Source organism: Erithacus rubecula (assembly GCF_903797595.1).
Source record: "Erithacus rubecula genome assembly, chromosome: 11".
Taxonomy (NCBI): Eukaryota; Metazoa; Chordata; class Aves; order Passeriformes; family Muscicapidae; genus Erithacus; species Erithacus rubecula.
In genome coordinates, this window is record NC_136663.1 from 20169563 (window position 1) to 20184574 (window position 15012).

At 51.0% G+C, this 15012-nt stretch overlaps 1 long non-coding RNA gene across 1 annotated transcript; it reads left to right on the forward strand.

Moving 5' to 3' along the window:
- The first annotated feature begins 251 nt into the window (after positions 1-251).
- Positions 252-7806, forward strand: LOC306806553. The gene is made up of 3 exons (XR_013775496.1): positions 252-1558; positions 6935-7097; positions 7699-7806. It is a non-coding gene; the product is annotated as an uncharacterized lncRNA (long non-coding RNA).
- The last annotated feature ends 7206 nt before the right edge of the window (positions 7807-15012 follow it).

Consider the following 15012-nt stretch of genomic DNA (forward strand, 5'->3'; position numbering starts at 1 on the left):
CCATGCCCCAGCCATTCCCTATTGCCCAGGCTCTTGCTGCTGGTGCCACCCTGGGGCACGGCCCAGCCCCTGGCAGGGATCAGACTGGCCATCAGGGTGTCCAGGTGCAGCAGCTGGTTGCTGCAATGTGCCTGTTCCTGCTGGGCAGGGAATGTTGCTCACCTGCCCGGGGAGGCACGGGAGATTGGCACGGCCTGCCAAGCCTTAATCTCCATTGTTTGACAGCTGGAGCTCTGCTGACGTCAATGCCATGGCTCAGGGGGCTTTGGGGAAGAATGGGCAAGTCTCCACACACGTGGGCTTAGCAGGAAAACATCAGGCTGAAACCACAGCGGGGAGAAGGAGGAGCTGCAGAGAGGACAAGGTGCGGTGCCAGGGACGCTGCTCCTGAGCTGACTCAGCCTGCTCTGCCTGGCTGGGCACCATCACTGGTGCAGGAAAATGCCACCCTGAGTGTCCAGCTTGCTGGGAATCGCTGCTGGATTCCCTTCCCCAGCCTTGCTGAGGGGCTGTGTGTGCTCTGGAAACATCTGGCCTGCCCCCCTGGCCCCACAGGGCCAGCTGGGAGCACTGCCATGGGAAGCTGGATCTGCTGGGTGACAGCTGCTCTCCTCTCATCCTTGTCTCAGGGCCTAGGGAAGAGGTGTGGATCTGTCCCTCCCTTCAGTCTATGTCATTAAAGAAGCTGCTCACCCCCGTCTGGATTGCCAGCTTTGGACATTACTGTCCTGCCTCAAGGGAACATGTCAGGATGCTCCTTGGAATGCCCACGTCACTTTTGGCTTTGGTCAACCCAGCTCTGCTGCTCTCCTCATGAAGGAAATAGGTGCTGTGAATATGTTATGGGAACAACACCCTGTGTCTCCTATGGACTGATCCTTCCTCCATGAATCCACAGGTACCCAGGGTGGTCCCTGTGGTGCTCACTGCTCTGGGGAATGCTGAGCATCCATTGTTTCTGCTTGCAGGAATGGTCTAGGTCCAGCTTCCTTCTGTCTGTCTTGCAAAGCCTCATTTATCTTTGGAGCCTGGATAAAGCTCTCTGGAGAGTCTTGGCATGGAAATCATTGCTGCTTCCACTTGTGACCTTAGCAACACATCCTGGTGGCAATTGTTCTCCAAGCTGGAAATCCTGTCTGCTGTGCTGCAGGACTTGTGCTTCCCAAGCAGCTTGAGATCTTGGCCAAGGCAGTCAACCCTTCCTGCAGGGAAATCACCCCTGTCCTGTGGCACAGGGCAGCCTCCCCTGGCACAGGCTGCTCCACTCCCTGGGCTGGGCTGCTCAGCTTTAACATCCTTAACAATATTTTATATTGAAAAAAAAAAAAAGGCAGCAACCCAGGGAGTGAGGAGACAAAAGAAGAGGAAGTCAGGAGTTACCACAAGCAGCTCTGAAGGGATTGGTTTTTTCCCTGGCTTAGAAAGCAACTTGGTGGCAACTATGCTGAAGCTCAACCTGGGTCATACCTGGGAAGTGGAAAGCCCTGGAAGCCATTCCAGGTGCTGAGCTGAAAGCCAAGAGGCTGAAAGAACCCTGTAAATAATCCACTTCTCAAATGTAAGTTGTTTTCTTTTGCTCCTCATCCCTGTCAGCAGAAAAGAGCCTGGGGAATTACTGGACATCTTGCCTTAGGTTGCCTTTGGTTATTTTTGCACCATGGGGCTGTGTTGCTTCCTGAGCACTTATTTTTGAGGCCTTGCAAACTGAAACTTGGAGGATATCCACCAGGCAAGGGTTTTAGGAAAGTGTCTCAGTTTTCAGATCTCTGGGGAAACACTGTCTGTGGCTTGGTCCAGAGGAGGGGAAGTAGCACAGGCTGTGCCATGGTGAGTTTTTCTGGAGAAAACTGGATTCCTCTCTGGGATTAGTCAAAAGCTGTGATTCAGCCCTCTCTCAGTAAATGAGGCATCCAAAAGTATGCAGGGAGTTTCTCTTCCTTGAAATTCTGCTCCAGAGGGTACACGTGGGCTCAAGTTTTCCTTACACAGAGATAAAAGTTGCACTTGATTACCCAAAAATCCTCCTCTGATCACTTTTTGTAAATGAGCATCCCCTGTGTATGACCTTATCTTCTTGTCCACCTTGCCCCAGGGTGCAGTGGCAAACCCCACTAGTTTCTAGCTGATATTCCAGCAATATTTTCTGTCTAACATCCCAGCCAAGACTTCACATGTTCACATTTCTGCAGCTCAGGGTGTAGGACATGCTCTGCAGCCCAGCCCAGCCTTTGAAGACCCATGATCAGTTCTGACCATGCCAAAGGCAGCTTGAATATCAAAATAATTAACAAATCAAAGGAAATTACTATAAGTGTGCCAGAAGCTTCCCTAGAAACTCAGCTGGGAGGACTTAGGAGAATTTTTGTGCATGCCTTTAGCAAGATGAGGCTGAGGAAGAGATGTGATGTTTTGGTTAGAAGTATTAATAAAAGATGTTGCTTTCTCCTGCAGACATGATCTGCTGCTCCAATGACCCTGGTGTTGGCACATGCTGTGATTTTAGCCATGAATTATGAAATTTGAAGCATCAGGGAAGATGAGTCAGGGAACTGAGTGATACCAAGGAAAAGGTGGCACGAGGGTGAGGGGTCAGAGTGGGGCATGGTCTTCTCTGGGATCCCTGAGCCCCTTTGTCCATTAAAAAGTGGGATCTGTGCTTCAAGTTTTCTTTTGGGCTCATCTCTGTAACCCCTGTGAGTGGTGTGGGGGCCAGTTTGCTGCTGGTGCAGCTGGGTTTGCAGAGGCTGAGGGGATCCTGGACTGTTCCCTGTCCAAAGCATCCCCAGCCTGGGTCTGGGCTGAGCCTGCACCTGCCCCAGGTGGGGCTGCCAGCCTGGGCTGGATCACTGCAGGGGAGGGAGAGTCACCCAATCACACCCACATGAACAGCAGCATCTCATCAGGGTCTGCCTTCCTCTCTGAGCCACAGGGGCAGATGCCACCTCTCTGCCTTCCAAAAGGGTCTCAAACCCCTCTTTGAAACACTGGCAGCCCAAAAACATCAGCACAGGCTTGGCTCTGCTTCCTGAAGAGCTCCCATCGTTTCACTGGCCCAGGAGCCAGGGATTGTCTGCCTGAGAGCTGATTCCTTTGGGCTCTTCTCCATCAAAAATCTCATGTTTTACATGGAAGAAAGATTGTAGAAAGCTGACATCTGAGAACTCAGAGGTTTCAGTTCTGCTGCCCCCACCTTGGTCACAGGGCTCCCTCTGGGCAAAGTCTGGCCAGCTGGGTCAGTCTCTGCTGTGTCCTTGCAAACTCCAATGGTTTTGCAACACACAATTCCTTTTTCTTGTTCTTTCAGCTCTGGGAAGAGCACAGCTGGTGCTGAGAACTCAGCCCAGCCTTTCCTCTCATGGCTTCCTCCATTTCAGACACTCCACAGCACACACAGGCAGTGTCCCCTCCTGTGCCTGAGCTGCCAGCACTGATCCCACTCTGCCCTGCCACGCTTGCCCCTGTGATGGCAAGGCTCCAGATGTGGAACACAGCATCCCAGATGTGGAGCACAGCATCCCAGATGTGGACCACAGCATCCCAGTCTGCTTTAGGTTGGACAGAACTTTAAATCTCATCTCATTTCACGCCCTGCCAGGGGCAGGGACACCCTCCACTATCCCAGGCTGCTCCAAGCCCTGTCCAACCTGGCCCTGGGATGGGGCAGCCACAGTTTCTCTGAACAACCTGGGATATATTTATGGAGAGATTCCCTTGAATGAATTGCAGAGAGCTCTTGGATAATTCAGCTCCCAAGAAATGGAGGGAAGAGATGAAGAATCATCCCAAGGAGGGAGAGTCAGAAGGATTTTCCCTGAGTTTTTGCTGAGATGGAGGCCACAGGGAAACAGGCAGAGCTGTGGGATAGTAGAGGAGAAAAGTAGCATATATAAACACCAGACTATTAGAACACAGGCCTCTTAGCCTTTCTAGTAACTTGAACTCAGCTCAGTGTTCACCCATTTCTCCAAACCAGGGGCTGACACTTTCCTGACCATTCACTTCTGAGAAATGTCCTTTCCTGTTCACTGAGGTCATCAGACAGAACCATCTGGCTGGTTGTGTGGTTTGGGAGTTCTTGCTAGCAGAGAATGTTTTGGGAGGAATTATCTTGCTGTATAAGACCTCCTCTTCAGCCCCAAACCTGGCAGCTTTCAGAGAAAAATCAGATGTGGGTGAAGCTTCCCCTCTCAGTCTACCCAGCTCCCTGCAGGTTTCCTAAATCCATGAACTGGGTGGAGGAGGCTGTTCCTTACTCTCAAAAATGCAAGGCTCAGCTTGGTTGTGCCAGACTCTTGGCCAACCTGGTTCCTATGAGCATGAAAGACCTCATTGAGAAGCTCTCCCCATCACATCAGCCCACATGAAAACCTGCTGCTGGAAAAGTACTTTCTTCCTGCCTTTTAAAAGCCAACTGCAGGGTGTTCCTGGTGCAGCAGGAATATTTTCCAAGGGCTAAATAATTATGTTTAATTAGTTTTCATTATGGTGATGCCAATCCACCCTTCTCTTTGGAAACTCAGCTTCTGAAAGGGCTTGAAAACAATGAAGCTGAGAAAATATTGTACCTGCACCTCACCCATTTCCATCTGTCATGGAAAGGGAGCACCAAAATCCACGGGGAAAGGGACCAACAGGTTGCACATTAGATGTCCATCTAATCTAGGGAAGCCATGGAATGTCCTGCTGGGGGACATTGTCTGCACAGCCAGGCTGGCACAAAATCAGCTGTGGCAGTAGATCCTGGGCTCAGAACTGAGTCATTGGTTTCCAGTTCACAGAATCATCATTTCATCTGGAGCATTAAACCCTAGAATCACAGAAAGCTTTGGGTGGGAAGGGACCTGTCCATTCCATTCCATTCCATTCCATTCCATTCCATTCCATTCCATTCCATTCCATTCCATTCCATTCCATTCCATTCCATTCACCTTCCACTGTCCCAGGCTGCTCCAAGTCCCATCCAGCCTGGCCTTGGGCACTTCCAGGGATGGGGCAGCCACAGCTTCTTTAGAAACCCATCCTTCTGCTTGAATCTATGGTGTTTGGTCAAAAAATGGTTTCCTCAAGTTCTGCCTCTTATTGGTCTCATTTCTGCTGTTTTCCATTGAGCTCGAGTGCAACACATTCCATTTAATTAAGGAATTGAATTTGGGAGCAAAACCTCTTTGGATCTGCCTTTACCTGGGTGCACACTTGTTTCAGGCTTTGCTCTGCTGAAATCATTGATTTTTTTCCTGAACCCTTCCTGAGGAGAACCCTTCCTACAAGAGTTTCCTGTACACAATGTAATGGTGGGAGAAAACAAAACCCACAACCCAGATGTCTCCACTCCTCCAGCTGTGTTACCAACCCAGCAACCTCTGTCTGGTCCTGCTCCAAGCCCCAGCAGTGTCAGGGGAAATTCTCAGTGCAGAGGAAGCCATACCAGCATTCCAGCCAGCCTTTTCAAAATACTTGCTGAGGAAGGGCACACACCCTCTGTTTGAGACCATCAAGTGTCCTGTTTACCTTTCTTCTTGGAGGCTGCAGGAGAATGTCCTGGCATCACCTGACCCCAGAAAAAGGGAATTATCCATGAGGGCTTGAAAAAATCCCCTGTCCTGGCACTTCTCTGAGTTGAAGAGGTGCCAGGAGCCCAGGTGAGAATTCCTGGGATGGGGATTGTGAAAGAGGCTAAAAAACATTTGAGACTTGGCAGTGGCACTTGTGGCTCTGCCCTTAGGAGCTACAGGTCTGCTTTCCCTCTTTGCACCCCATCAGATTCTGCTTCTGTGAATTGTGTTGTCCAGTGAGTAGAAAGGGACTGGGTGCTGCAGAGGGAAATGTTGGGCTGGGAACCATCAGAGTGCTCCTGGACAGGGTGGAGGGGCTGGATTTCCCTGGGTATGTTGTTGTGCAAAGAATGAGAAATTGCTTCTTAAAGGACCTCTCCATATAAACATTGAGTGTGTTAAATCAACCCCCACATCACACTCTGGGTCTTATGTCCTCAGCATTCCTCTGTGATTCCCAGAGAACCAAGCTGGCAGTCAAAGCACAGCACCCTGCACACTCCATGTGGATGGAGCCTGGTCTAGTGGAAGGTGTCCCTGTCCTTGGCAGGGCTTTGGAATGAGATGGGCTTTGAATGAAATGGTCTTGGAATGATCCCAAACCATCCTGGGGTTCAGTGATCTGCCTGCAGCTCCAGGGAACTGCAAACTCTCTGTATGGAGTGACTTTGGAGTGTCCCAAAGGCAGCATGGAGACCCAACCCAGTACTGTGTCCCCAACAAGGTGTTCCCTTCCCCCTGAGAGAGCACTGCCATGCCCTGGGATGTGTCCAGGGAGGAGAACCCCCGTGGGTGCTGGTGGGAGACCTGCAGCCCCCACTTTGTGCCCTCCTCACCACGAGGGGCACAACCCGCTGCCCTCCCCAGGGATTTGGGTGCTCCCCAGTTTGTCCCTCCAGGAGAGGTGTTGGCTGTCACTCAGCACTCTGTGAGTGGCTCTGCCTCTTATCTCTGGCCATGGAGGGCTGTGCAGAACAAGGAGTCCCGGGCCAGCATCCAGCTGGGGATGCCAGCAGCTCTGGACAGGCTGTTCACAGGACGATCCCTCCCGGTTCGGCGCTGCCGTGCTCTCTTGTGAAATCCTGGCTGCACCAAGGGTCAGGGCAGGAGGAGCCAGGGAAAGGCTGGTTGCCTGGGGGGCAAAGGCAGTGCTGCTAAATCCTGCTTTCCCAACCCCTCTGTGCCCATGACCTGTGAGGAGGATGCCCTGTGTCTTCCATCAATAGTTATTTTCCCAGGATCTGTCTCTAGACCGTGGCACAGCACTTCTCTGTGAGAACACAGAAATTTGGTCCATCAGATGGCACCAACTGCATCCAAGTTCCAGAGAGCTGCTGCCTGTACCCAGCTGTCTGATGGGCTCTGTGATCTTTTCCTTCTAGGTTCCACTTAGCCCCAGGTTTCCATCATATCCTTGGCATCTCTTCTGGGAGTTGACAGGACAGGTTGATGTGCCTGTCCTCGGGTCCTCTCCAGCATTTTGGAGAGGCAGCAGCTCCTACCAGCACCAGCAACCTCTGCAGGAGTTAATTTTCCTTAATTTGGGTGAGTTAGGAACCTGCTTCCCAATGTATGGACCAGGCAAGATCTGCACTGCTGTTTGTGGCAGCAGAGGGGAACTGGCTGAATCTTCATCCCTCGTGGCATCTTCCCATCCCTCTGTTGTGCCCAGACTGGGTTTGAGTTGACATGGCTCACCTGGTGGGCCTGGGAAAGATGAGTCTCCAGGTGCCTGCAGTTGCCATCAGAATCCCACAGAGAAGGCAGCTTGGGTCCCTGGAAGACCCCAAATGCCAGAGCCTCTGGGGATGGGAGGAGGTACAGCCTGAGTCATGCAGAGAGGAACTGCTGCTGTGCTCCACCTATTCCAGTTATGTTCCATCCCCTGCCTCGCTCTCTCTAGCAGGGGAGCAGGCAGCAAACGATGAGTCAGGCATTGTCCAGAGAGTCTCCACGGGACAAACATCATGCTATCATCTTTCCTTGGCCATCTCCTCAACAACTGCATCCTACAGCTGCTCTGGCTTCTCCTCCTGTTTTGTTTGCTTCCTCCTGGCTGCAGACTGCTGTCGCTGGAAGGGGAAGTGTCCACGGTGCCTCTCAGTCTATTCTACCTAAATTTAAACCACTATTTTTGTCTTTCCAGGCACATTGTGTTTTAAATTTGGAATAAAGAAGTCACGTGAGGGAAGCTGTTGTCTGATGTTTGGTGCCATGGTGATGAAGACCTCAGGCTGGGACAGCCCAATCTCACCACTGAGTGCCCTGACTGTGGGGGACAGAGTTGTGGTGTGAAGGTTTTATTCTGAATTATATTGTTCTTCAAGGTTGTTAATAAAGGTTTTTCTTTACACCCATTAAGTTTTAAGCCTACCTTGCTTTTGCTCCCAATCCTATCTCACAGGAGGAAATGAGTGTATGGAAATTGGTAAATCAAAACCACTACACTAAATTGGTGTTTCTGCCTGGTTTTGAGCTGAATCCAGGACACAGACATTCCCCAAAGGGGCAGGAAGGAGGCAGGAGAGGGATGGGATGTCCCATTTCTCTTCCCAGTTGAGTGTTTCCAGTCAAGAGGCTCCTCCAGCAGCGTGTCAACACAGAGATAACAGAGGTGGGCACGTTTTGGGAAGCAGTTCCCAGAAGTGGGTTGACAATTCTCACTGGTGTGACCTGGGCTGAGGGCTGACCTTGCAAAAGGAGGAAAAGCAAAGGCAGAGGTCAAACAGCAGGAACAGGCATTGAGGAAATGACCCCTTGCTGAAATTACTGAACTCTTGTGGTAATGTGTCTTTGGGTGTGAGTCAGAGCTTTTCCCTTCATGGTGCTGGGGAGCTCTGGGCTGTTGGGCTCCTGCCATGGGTGCTGGAGTCTGGCTGGATGGGGTGAGCACTTTGGTGGCTCCTCATCAGAAGAAGGGCAGTTGTTGTGTTGGGATGGGATGGCTGGGGAGCCCCCTACTGAAATCACCCCACAGGATGTTTGTTAAGAGCTCAGCTGGCCCCAAAAAGCCTGGTGGTGTCCAGGCTGTTCTGCCTGGACAGTGCCTGCCCCTGCCAGGTGAGGCCAGCTCTCCTTAACTGCAGCTCACAAGGAGATCTGAAGAGGGCAGGGAGCTGAGGGATGACTGTGCAGTTCCAAATGTGACCAAAGCCCCCAGTGCTCTGCCATCCCACCCCTACAGCACAGTGCATGGTGCTCCCTTCAGGTGAGCAGCCCTTCTCTCAAGAACAGCAGCTCCTGTCCCTCTCCTTTTGCTCAGGGTGCAGGGAAACTTTAAAATGCCACTTCCAAGGGAAAGCAGGCAGCTTGATCCACGAGCTGGCAGCTCAGGGTTGCAATGGTTGATTTGGAGAGAGCTTCAGGGGAGCACCATTGACCCCATCCTTTTTACTGGGATGTATCTCCCCTTACAGTGCTGGTGTGTCAGAGAGAGCTGGAGTGGGGTCTCTGTGCAGCCCATATGGAGCCAGCTGCTGGGATTTCAGCCATGCCTCCTGCTCTGGAATTCAAACCTTGTGACAGATCCTTTATCTGTCAGCTGCCAGATACAGATGAGGAACACAAGATTCCTGACCCAAAACAAGTCATTTCTAAGGTAAGTAGAGTCAAGCCCATCAGGAAGAGGAGTTCTTCTGGGTGGGAGTGCTCCATCAGAACAATTTACTGATTTCCCTGTAGAAATAAACACCTGCCCCAGTGTTTGGGGTGAGGCTGAGAAGTCACCCAGTCACTCTCCCAGTCAGCTGGCAGGGTGGCTCTGGAGTGCCTCAGGTGGAGTGTGAAGGCAAATGGTGTGTCCTGGGAGCTGGCAGCTCCTCACCACACCTGCTCTGGCTCCAGGTCACTCCCTCTTGTGTGACTGGGTCCTTGCTGCCCTTGGAGCAGCTGGGGACAGTCAGGTTCCCCTGCTGACCCTGCTGTGCTGATCCCCAGGCAGGGACTGTGTGGAAAGAATCCTCTTTCCAACACATTTCACTGCAATACTGTGGTATTTTTTTCTGTTAATGTTAATTTTTTATTCTTTTTTTTTTTTAAAGGACACATTTTATTTCAAACCCCAAAGCTTTTCACAATCATTTAGAGTGTGGGTGGGGGAGATGAGGGGAGGAAGATGTTTCAGAGTCCTCAGCTCATTTTTGAAAGGAAGCAGCAGCAGATTATTTTGTTCAGAAATGATTGTTTAGGAATGTGAGCTAATCACATAGTGCTAAAAAAACCATCATCTAAAGGAAATGTTTTGAAATTGTGAAAGGGTAACACTGCAGCCAACCTGAGACTGCAACTTTCTTCTGCTGATGAAGCTTTCCAAGAACAGAGTTTTTGTCTGGATTGGAGATGGGAGGGGTTGGAGGTTCCTTGAGCTCTCCAGGTATGAGAAACCTGAAACTACAACAAAGCAGGGCTCAGATTTCTCATTGTTACCAGCTTTCCTTCCATTTCTTTATGGAAAACTGACAGGGGTTTTTATGGGAAACTGACAGGACAGTGCTCCTCCAGTGCCCTGGATGTGAGTGACAGGGATTTGCTCCCACCCAGCCCATGGAGGAGATGCAAAAAGAAACCAAGAGCTTTAAAAACCATCCCCAGGTCTCCTGCTGACCTGTTCTGTGACATGTCACATCCCAGTACTAATTGTCTCCTCATTTGTTGGCTTTCCCTCAAGGTCTTGGGGCTCCTCAGTCCCAAGCACATTCCCTGGATGTCTTAACCTCCAATTCCACATTCAAATTTCCATGAGCTGTGCCCATGGAGGGCTCTCCATCCCCCTGGATGAGATGGTTGGATGGCTCTCCACCTCTCCAGCTTGTGGTTCCATGGATCATCCTGCTGAAGTGGGAAGGGCCAGAGAAGGATGGAAACTGTGATGGGAACCACTCCTGTGTTTATCAGCAGAAACAAAATGTCATTTCCATCGGAAAATATTTCAAGGTGTTGCAGCTTTTCAAGATGAAACAAAATCTTTCCTTGCAAAATGTCGATTCCAGCCATTGTTCCAGTTGGACTTGGCTGTTCCAAGGAAAACAAATTTCACTTGCAATGGCTCATGTGGATAGCAGCTCAAAATCAGCTCTTCCCTGCCCACACTCAGGGTTTGGAGAGGCTCTTGAGATCCAAAACCTTTTCACTGTTTTGATTCCAGCTTCTCCAAACAGAAGGTTTCCAGCACTTTTTTTGTAGGATGGACATTGAACTTTTCCATCCTGCCCTGGGCAACGCCTGCATTCTCCTCTTGGAATAACACCTGGGATGGAGCCAGAGCTCCTTTACCAAGGTATGGCCAAGCCTTCACCCTAATTCTGGGGTCTGAGCTGCTAAATCTCAGTGCTGGAGGGAAGAGAAACCCTCCAAAGGGGTTTTGTGTGGGGATGTAAAGAGCTCATAGTGGCAGTGTGTGCTTGGAAAACCTGGGAGGAATGAAAAGGTGAAACCTGGGAGGAATGAAAAGGTGAAACCTGGGAGGAATTAAAACCTTGGGGTGGAATGAAAAGATGAAAGTTGGAGGAATGAAAACCCTGGGGAGGAATGAAGAGATCCAACAGCTCTGAGCATCCAGAAATGAGTCTGCCAACCCTGATTCCCAAATCAGGGCTACAAAACTCGTGCCAGCAGGGCTTGCTGGCTGCCAAGCCTCATGCCCAGCCTGAGCAGAGCAGGTTTTGTGGTTTTGCCCTGGGGTTTGCTGCCTGAAATCCAGCCTGGATTATGGAGGGATTGACCCTTCCTCAGTGACAGCCAAAGCATGCAGTGATACCCTGCAGCACTGTGGAGATCTGCAAGATTTCCAACCAAACAAGGAGTTTTTATGGAACTTCTGAGCAGCTGAAAAACAAAATGAAAAAAAAAAAAAAAGATGATTACACAACTTTGTTGGCACTCCTGCTGCCATCATCGTTTAATAAGTCAATATATAGTATAATAAAAATATTTTGCTGCCTATTAGTGGAGAGTGAAGCATTTTCCTTGCAAACACATAACTCTCATTCCCTATTTAACAATGCCCAGAGCTTCAGGACTTGCAGCAGTGTGGGTGCAGTCAGAGCCAGAGATATCAGGAATGACATGTGCTGAATTCACTCTTGCTTATCCTCTTTTTATTGAATTTAACCTTTTCTCCAGTGGGAAGCCTACAAGCATCCAAAGGTTGTGGTTTTACTGTCCTTAGAACAGCTTCAGGAGGGATCAGATCAGAGCTGTGATGTTTGCACAGTGCTTGGACCAGCTCCTGTCATGTAATGGGGTAAGAGCCATTAAAGCTTTTGGATATTTTGCTTTTTTTAGCTTAATTTCCATTCAGTGGTAGCTGCCAGATCACTCTGAGGTCTTTTAAAGGAGGCAAAACAGCTGAAAAAAATAATTTCCAGGTTTAATGGTCATAGAAGCTGTGGCTGCCCCATCCCTGAAGGGCCAGACTGGACAGGGCTTGGAGCACCCTGGGATGGTGGAGGGGTCACCACCTTCTTCCCTGGCTGGGAGGAGGCTCTGGGTGTCTCTCTGGACAGCACCCTCCTTGATCTGCTCAGGACCTGCAGGGATTTGGGACATTCCTACAGGTTTTGGTGCTGCTGGATGCACCAGCTTTGCCCTGCAGCCCATTCTGAGGCAGAGGAGAGCCTGGGAAAGTCTCTCTCCAGCCCATGGAGGTTAGGGAATTTTACATAAATATTTGACTCTACCTTTTTCAGGCAGCAGAACTGTGGCTCAGGGGCACTGTTCCTGAAATATTTACCAACTGTGCAGTTTATTGGCAGTGGGCAGGAGCAATTTAGATTGTCTCACCGTGATCACTCGAAGCAATTTCAAGGAAATGCAATCCTGCTTTGAATGGCTCTGTCAGATCCTTGTCTGCCTCCTTTAATTGCTTTTCCTACAGGATACTGATGCCTTAGATTGCAAATCCTCTGAGGCAAAGGCTCTCTCTTTGTTCTGGTGTGCAGTGAAGGCCAGGCTCTCCTTGGCTGCAAACACCTGGCTGTGTGAACTGCTGGGACAGTGCCAGCAGGGTGTGAGGGCTGGGGGGTCCTTGGGGTGACCCCTGGAATCCACAGCACCCACATCCCACTGAGGGATGCACGTCACCATCCCTCCTTCCAACTGCCCCTGTGCATGGCACAGCACAGATGGGCAGGGTGTGGAATCAATCGTCTTATTCCCACCTCCCACCTCCTCCTCTAAGCAGCCAGAGCAGCTTCTCCTTGCAATGTCCTGAGCTAAAGGCCCCACATGTGACACTTGGGGGCTGGCATCTCCAAAAGCTCCTGGGGAGAAGGAGAGGTGGCAAAGGTGACATGGAGAGTGGAGAGCTGGCTCTCCCACCAAAATAATCCATCCCTCAGGCCACCTCCAGTTTGACTGGAGAGCCTCTGGTGTCCCATGATGGTGAGTGGAATAAACAAGAGCTACTGGAAAAGGCAGAGGAATAGAAAGTGACTGTTTTAAGAGACACAAAGCACCACCAGGGCTCATTTAAAAGCATTTCCTCCATTCCCCTGTTAGCTCTTAAAAGTGGAGGAATTCCTGCTTTCCTCTCTGCTCTTCCTAAACTCTCAGCCTGCCAAAATCCCACCCCACCAAACCTGCCCTCCCATTTATTCCCCCAGAGTGCACCTTGCTTCAGCTGCTGCCTTGCAGGAGTTTGATTGCCTGGTTTGGATATGGGATGGAGTGTTTGACGTATTTATTAGTCAGCATCACGGGAGGGAAGGTCTAACCCTGACACACAGCTCTGCCATCGCCCAGAGGAGCTCCCTGCCCTCCACCCCACCTTGACCTCACTCCCAGTGCAGGGTGTAGCCCTGCAGGGCTGCTGGTGGCCTCAGATGGACAGGCAGTGTCACCTCCTGCCCTGGGGCTCAGCTGTCACTTGTCCCTAAAGCAAATCCCCTATGAGCCTCTCCACCCTGGGGACAGCAGTGTCCCCTCCCCAGGGCTGCTGCCCTGCCCAGGCCGTGTGAGCCAGCCAAGCCTGTTCTTCTGGTACAGCTGAGCACTTCTCCTGAGCACTATTCCTGCTCCAAACAGTGCTGGCAGATCGACCCCAGCTCTGTCATCCCCAGCCACAGGCACTGGTGCCACTCTGGTCCTTGTCCCCCGTGTCCCACAGCAGCCCTGGGGTTGGTGTGCTGCTCTGCACCCCCAGGGGCTGGCTCTGCTAACGTGGAGGGGGTTCTAATGTTTGTACTTGCAATTCTGAAACCTCCTGGGAGCCCAGGGGCTTTGTGTTTGCTTCCCCAGCAAATTAATTTCCATTTGGTCGTGGCTGTCAGAGCACTCTGAGGTCTTCTAGAGGCAGCAGAGTAGGTGAAGGAAAGAATTTCTTCAGCAAAATAAATAAGTAAATAATAAAAGTTTGAAGATCAGAGAAGCTGTGGCTGCCCCTGGATCCCTGGAGTGTCCAAGGCCAGGCTAGACAGGGCTTGGAGCAGCCTGGGGTGGTGGAAGATGTCCCTGCATTTCCAGGCACTTTGACATAACCCTGTCACCCTGCCCAAGCATGGTGAGGAGAATGTGAAACCCAACTCTCTTCCCATTGTCAGGACCACCACAAATCACTTCTCTCCTGTGCACTCATCTTCAGGATGAGCTGCTCCTTGCAAAGAAGGTGAAATGCAGTAGAGAATACTCAGAAAAAGGCAAGAGACCCCCATTTTCTCACATGCAGCTCATTTTGTTAGCTGCTGCTGCACAATCTGAAGCCTGTGATTTAAAAGCAGTGTTGGTGTAAGGAAGATGGACATGAAGGTGTGTCCCAGGGCTGGAGTTTCTCTTCCAGCAGGATAAAAGCTTGGGAGATGCCAGCAGCACTTTCTGATGGTCAGAGAAGACCAGACTTTAAATTCAGATTGTCAAATTTTATTGTTACTATGGCTATTTCAGCTGCCCAGGCTTGACCAGCTCAGGGAAAATGTTGACCCCAGGATGTGGAGTGGGGTGGGTCAGCAGGGTCAGCCCTGGGGTTCCCTGTGCAGCCCATGGCTCATGGCTGAGCAGGAACCAGCTGTTCTCTTGCCTTGCCTATTGCAAGAGCTGCACATTGAGAAATACAAGGGCAGCAGCATTTCTCCCTGCCCTCCAGCAAACCAGCCACCCTGGGGCACCTCTCCATGTCTGGGATCCAGCAGGGGCTTGCTGGGGGTGGCCAGAGCCAGGGGGGACAGGTCCTGTGCTGAGTGGGGTGTGTGGTCAGCTCCCACTGGAACTGCATCCATGAAGGATCTGCAGCACCAGGAGAGCCTGAGGGAGCTGGGAAAGGGGCTCAGCCTGGAGAAAAGGAGGCTCAGGGGGAACCTTGTGGCTCTGCACAACTCCCTGACAGAAGGGGACAGCTGGGGGGGTTGGGATTTGCTCCAGGGAACAGGGACAGGAGGAGAAGGAACAGCCTAAAGCTGCACCAGGGCAGATTCAGGCTGGATATTGAGAAAATTCATACCCAGAAGGGATGGCCAGGCACTGGAAGGGG